This window comes from Onychostoma macrolepis, chromosome 01 (assembly GCF_012432095.1).
Source record: "Onychostoma macrolepis isolate SWU-2019 chromosome 01, ASM1243209v1, whole genome shotgun sequence".
Lineage (NCBI taxonomy): Eukaryota > Metazoa > Chordata > Actinopteri > Cypriniformes > Cyprinidae > Onychostoma > Onychostoma macrolepis.
The window spans coordinates 24,339,859-24,345,858 of record NC_081155.1 but is presented as its reverse complement, the minus strand read 5'-3'; positions in this window follow the sequence as shown (position 1 = coordinate 24,345,858).

Sequence of the window (6,000 nt, the reverse complement as noted above, 5' to 3'; positions counted from 1 at the left end):
CAAAGCTTATCAGCACAACCAGCCTGGAGTGATGGCCTGCAATGCTGTGCTCTGAGGACCAAAATCAACCCAGGAAGCCAGTCAAGGGGACATTCTCCCTGGAGACTCTCTGTTGATGTGACTGAACTTAAGGCTGTTCTTTATTAAATGTAGGAATCCTGCTGTGGTTTAGGAAGTTTTCAAAAGAGTTTACTTCCTAAGAGGCAAAACATGTTGAACTGTTGCTTCTGTAGAGTTAGCACTGACATTAAAAGGAGGTTGAATTTGGAGTTTGAGGTAGAGGGCTGCATTGGGATTGGGTCTCACGGGAGTGGGCGGTTTTATCTTTGCTGCAGGTGGAAGTAGGTGGTCAAAAAAATATAGTGCAGGTCTCTGGAATTGTAATAAGAATGATGGAGTCAACAAATGAAGTCAAGAAGAAAATGATAGAAGCCATTTTTCTTACAAAACCAAAGCAAGGCATGTGCAATGATTGAAAACAATTTTCAGTCTTCACTGAAAAAATGGAAAAGAATTTAACTTTGTAAGTAGTGACAAATGTGGAAAGGTGTTAGTATACAAGGGGCACAAAGCTGTTACCTCTGGGTTAAGGCGACATACCTGCTCCATTTGTTATTACACATGTTTAAACATGGTTTTAGGCTCTACTGTGATACTTTGTTTTCAAAGTTAATAGAGTTTTATTAGGCTAATAAAAATGGCCAAAGGTTTTTGTCATGTGTGGTGCTTTCCTTTTAGCATTATTTGATCTTATTGTCAGTTTAATTTAACACAGTGTTTTATGTCGGTTATTCTTAACGTTTAGCATAGCCCTAACATTTGTGTACATTTTTCAGACTTACTACAATTAACAGTATGTTTGTGGATGTGGGAAAGAGTGGATACAAACACAAATCATGCGTAACCATGTGTTCCCCAAAACATGTTCAAAAACATCTCACAGCAAGAACTGGCAAATCTGGTGCAGTCTGTGAGGATAAGATGCACACCATAGGAAATGTTGTTCATGCCAAATTCTGACTCTACCATCCTAATATTGTAGCATAAATCAAGACTCATCAGACCAGGCAACCATTTCCAATCTTCTATTGCCCAGTTTTGGAAATCCCATGCAAATTTTAGCCTCAGTTTCCTGTTTTTAGCTGGCAGGAGTGGCACCCGCTGTGGTCTTCTGCCATTATAACCCATCTGCTTAAAGGTTCAAGGTGCTTTCAGAGATGGTCTTCTGCATATCATGGTTGTAACAAATGGTTATTTGAGTTACTGTTGCCTTTCTATCAGCTCAAACCAGTCTGGCTATTCATCTCTGACCTTTGGCATCAACAAAGCATTTTTAATCACAGAACTGCCGCTCACTGGATATTTTCTCATTTTCAAACCATTTACTGTAAACCCTAAAAAATGATTATGCATGAGAATAATGCGTAGAGTACTCAGACTAGACCTGGCACTAACAACCATGCCACATTTAAAGTCACTTAAAGGGGTCATGAACTGAACTTTGTTTTTGTTTTTTTGTACTGTTATCTGAGGTCCAATATAGTATGATCCAATAGAGTCGGCACGGCATCGTCTATTAGTTTCAATCTTTCAGCGTCAAACTGTGCCTTGTTTGTTAACGAATCTGCGGTAAAAAGAAGTGAACATTGGACCAAGTTCTTACTGACGCGTCTGGAACTTCATTAAAAATAACTTTTTTTCACTCTTTCCTAACGTTGGGATCAGAAGAAAGGTATGATCTTCTTCTGCAGAGGCAGTGGATATCCACACTATTTCGTCATACAGTAGAACATTCCACAAGCTGTTGTTTTGGCAGACTGCCTTCAATATAAGCTGTTTTTAGACTAACTAAAAAGTTTTGAGTTCTGAAACTTACAAGATGTTTTTATAGTACAATGACCTCTTATATGTCAAGAAAATCAAGGGAATTTTGATTTCTCAGTTCATGACCCCTATAAATCACCTTTCTTCCCCATTCCGATGCTCGGTTTGAACTGCAGCAGATTGTCTTTACCATGTGTACATGTCTACATTGAGTTGCTGCCGTGTAATCTGTGAATATATTCATGTACATATTCATTATTATTATTATTATTATTATTCACTTCTGATCCTATAGGGATATGACACATATCACAGCACCTATTTATTAGGTCCTTCAGTATTATCAGCAGCTTTCACGTTGCTCAATAGCTAATTATCCTCCTCCATCACTAACTCTCCACTCGTCCAGTTAGGATTTGGCCTTCTGATTCCCCTTTAAATCAGACTAATTTCTAAAATGTTTACATTAAATTATTGAACATAAATGATATCTGCAATACATTTACGATGGTTCTGTTCTGTTTACCCTAGGGGGTTATCATTGCTCTCCTTGCTCTCATCCATGCTGCATGGATACGCAAGGAGTTCTTGCCCAGAACAGAACCATACCGCCAATCCAAACTGTATGATAATTGTCCTTGATGATAGTGGTCCTGACAGATATACTGTATATATATATATATATATTATTTGATCCCCTGCTGATTTTGTAAGTTTGGCCACTGACAAAGTAAAAATGATCAGTCTACAATTTTAATGGTAGGTTTATTTGAACAGTGAGAGACAGAATAACAACAAACAAAATCTAGAAAAACGCATTTCAAAAAAGTTATAAATTGATTTGCATTTTAATGAGTCAAATAAGTATTTGACCCCTTCGCAAAACATGACTTAGTACTTGGTGGCAAAACCCTTGTTGGCAATCACAGAGGTCAGACATTTCTTGTAGTTGGCCACCAGGTTTGCACACATCTCTGGAGGGATTTTGTCGCTTTGCAGATCCTCTCCACAACCCTCTCCAAGTCATTAATGCTTCGAGGCTGACTCTTGGCAACGCGAACCTTCAGCTCCCTCCACAGATTTTCTATAGGATTAAGGTCTGTAGTCTGGCTAGGCCACTCCAGGACCTTAATGTGCTTCTTCTTGAGCCACTCCTTTGTTGCCTTGGCCGTGTGTTTTGGGTCATTGTCATGCTGGAATACCTATCCACGACCCATTTTCAATGCCCTGGCCAGCTTCAATGCCCTGGAGCTCGATTTTGGTCTCATCTGACCACAACACTTTCACCCAGTTCTCCTCTGAATCATTGGCAAACTTCAGACGGTCCTGTACATGTGCTTTCTTGAGCAGGGGGACCTTGTGGGCACTGCAGGATATCAGTCCTTCGAGGGCGTAGTGTGCCCTCAGCTGCCTTGAGATCATTGACAAGATCCTCCCGTCTAGTTCTGGGCTGATTCCTCACCGTTCTCATGATCATTGAAACTCCACGAGGTGAGATCGTGCATGGAGCCCCAGTCCGAGGGAGACTGACAGTTATTTTGTGTATGTCTACAATCTTGTCCCTGACATCCTTGGACAGCTCTTTGGTCTTGGCCATGGTGGAGAGTTTGGAATCTGATTGACAGATTGCTGGGAGCCGGAAATCTTGTTGATTGATAGGGGATCAAATACTTATTTGACTCATTAAAATTCAAATCAATTCATAACTTTTTTGAAATGCATTTTTCTGGATTTTTTTTTTGGTTTGTTTGTTGTTATTCTGTCTCTCACTGTTCAAATAAATCTACCATTAAAATTATAGCCTGATAATTTCTTTGTAAGTGGGCAAAAAATCAGCAGGGGATCAAATAAATTTTCCCCCACTGTATATATACAGTATATAATGAAAATGTTGCTTGTGACCAATCATGTACATATATCATATAACATGTTATTGTGATAAAAAGAACAGACCAATATGGATTATTAACTAAGAAAATTCATCAAAAAGGCAGAAAAAAATCTAAATCTATTTTAGCAAGAGAGATTTTGTTTGGACAAAAACTGTTACAGAGATCTTATCCTTCACTGTTACAGAAAAACCAAAGGTATTTTTTTCTCAGTCTGACAGTCTGTCTGTTTGACCAACCAAACACTTTACTTGACATTCCATTTCACCATTAGTGTCCATCACAACCCAGACTACAGCCTGTGTCTGCAAAAAAAAAAGGTTTATGTGTGTGTACATGTGAATGTGACTGCGTAAGCTTAAGGCCCATAGGGCAAACTGCTGTAACATTTTGAAAATTGAGTTTCTCCTGGCAGTGGACTGAATCCAGTTGTCCCTTTCTTATCAGTAGTGCAATGCAAGGAGCAGAGGTGCCTTCCCACACACAAGCAGTATGAATTAGAGCAAACGAAACGGGGAGGCAGAGATAGACACACACAGTGAGAAAGGGAGGCTTTCATATAGAAGTGTTCAATAGGAGGGAAAGGAAAATGGCAGCTTTCATACAGTACAGAAAATAAAATGGTCACTGCAGTCTCTGCACTATGGGAGGCACTGCTGCTTTGCACTTTACATCTATAGCGTGCTTCTAACAACGGCCTCTGTCCCTGATTGCCTCCACTCCATCAACAACAGAGTGACACAATATGTGCACTCATAAATCCTGCTCACTATCTGTGATGAAACGGGGGTTATTTCTAATCATGCCTGCGAGAGATGTCTTTAATTTCTCTCTCTCTCTCTCAGGGTGGTGCTCCCTCTATCTCTGGTTGGTCTCTTGGTATTCCCATCGCTGGCTGACAGAGTGAGTGCCTATAAAACATGCAGACTGCCATCTGTGACTTTTCCCTTTGGGCATGACTTCTAATCAACAGCAGTCACAGAGCTTTGTTCATTTCTTTTGTTCTGTTGATGCACACAGCATCACAACATCCAAGCCCTTCAGTTCAGTTCACCGCTGATAATTGGATTGCATGAACAGTTTTGTGCGCGTCTATGTTTTTTCAGATTTATAAATATCTTATTCTCTGGTTCAGAATATGCAGTATGCCATGTTTGTGTCAAGTGAAGTGAGGAGTTTTTACCAGTGTGACTGTTAATTTTTATTTTATTTTTTTTCTGCAAGCTGTCTCAGTTTAGAGAGGACATTTTTGATTAGCATCAAAAAATTGTATGTTCAGATAAAAAAAAACAAATAAATAAATAAAAATAAATAAATAGATTTCTTCAATGAGGTCTAAATTACCTGGAGAAATTCAGCTGTTAGAATTAGCCATTTTGTTCATTTCAAAGGCAGTTGGTAGGCTGGTGCATCTTTGCTTATGTTTTTGTTGTTGTTTGATTGTTTGTTTACCTGAACCATACATTATATCACTAATTACTGTGATGTCACAAAAAAATTATGTCATCTTGACAATGCTGATTGGCTGTTTTTGATAATCCCTGCATTGAGCAATTTCTTAATTATTATATGATATACTCTTGTAATAATGCTATATTTACAGCTGATATAATATATATATATATATATATATATATATATATATATATAAACGCTTTTAAGATATAAATAAATAATTTTCCAGTGATAAAACATCTACAATAATATAATTTATATGTTGCATTTCAATATATAAAATATGAAATGTCATATTTTTTTTTGCTTTTAGCCAGCATAACTGTGTAATTATGACACCCGCCAGTAAGGGCTAAGGGTCCCTTTTTTAAGTTTTTTTTTTGTTGTTTTTTTTGCACTTTTTATTTTCACTTGGCATTTTATCCGTTTCTACACTTACTTATTTCCTTCTGTCATCAGATTTTCATTCTCAGTTACTCTCCCTTTACAGATTGAGGACAAAATGGAAAACATCTTACTGCAGTAACACAAATGCAAGCTAGGGGGCAACAGTAACCACCTAACAGATGGTCAGGACAAGAGACACGTCAACACAGGGATATGTAGACACACTTCCACCCTTCTTAGTTGTAGCGGTCTCTAAATGAGAAATTACACACTCAGTGATTTGAGTGATGAGTAAACGAAGCAGATGCCTGAAGAATCTGGGCCGTACTTGTAAGCTGAAGTGTTTGCATGTGGATTTACCACAGTCAGTCATGATATGCAGGGGACTGGTGCATAAAATAAACTTTTTATTGTTGTTGTATGTTGCTGGAAAATATAGTACACA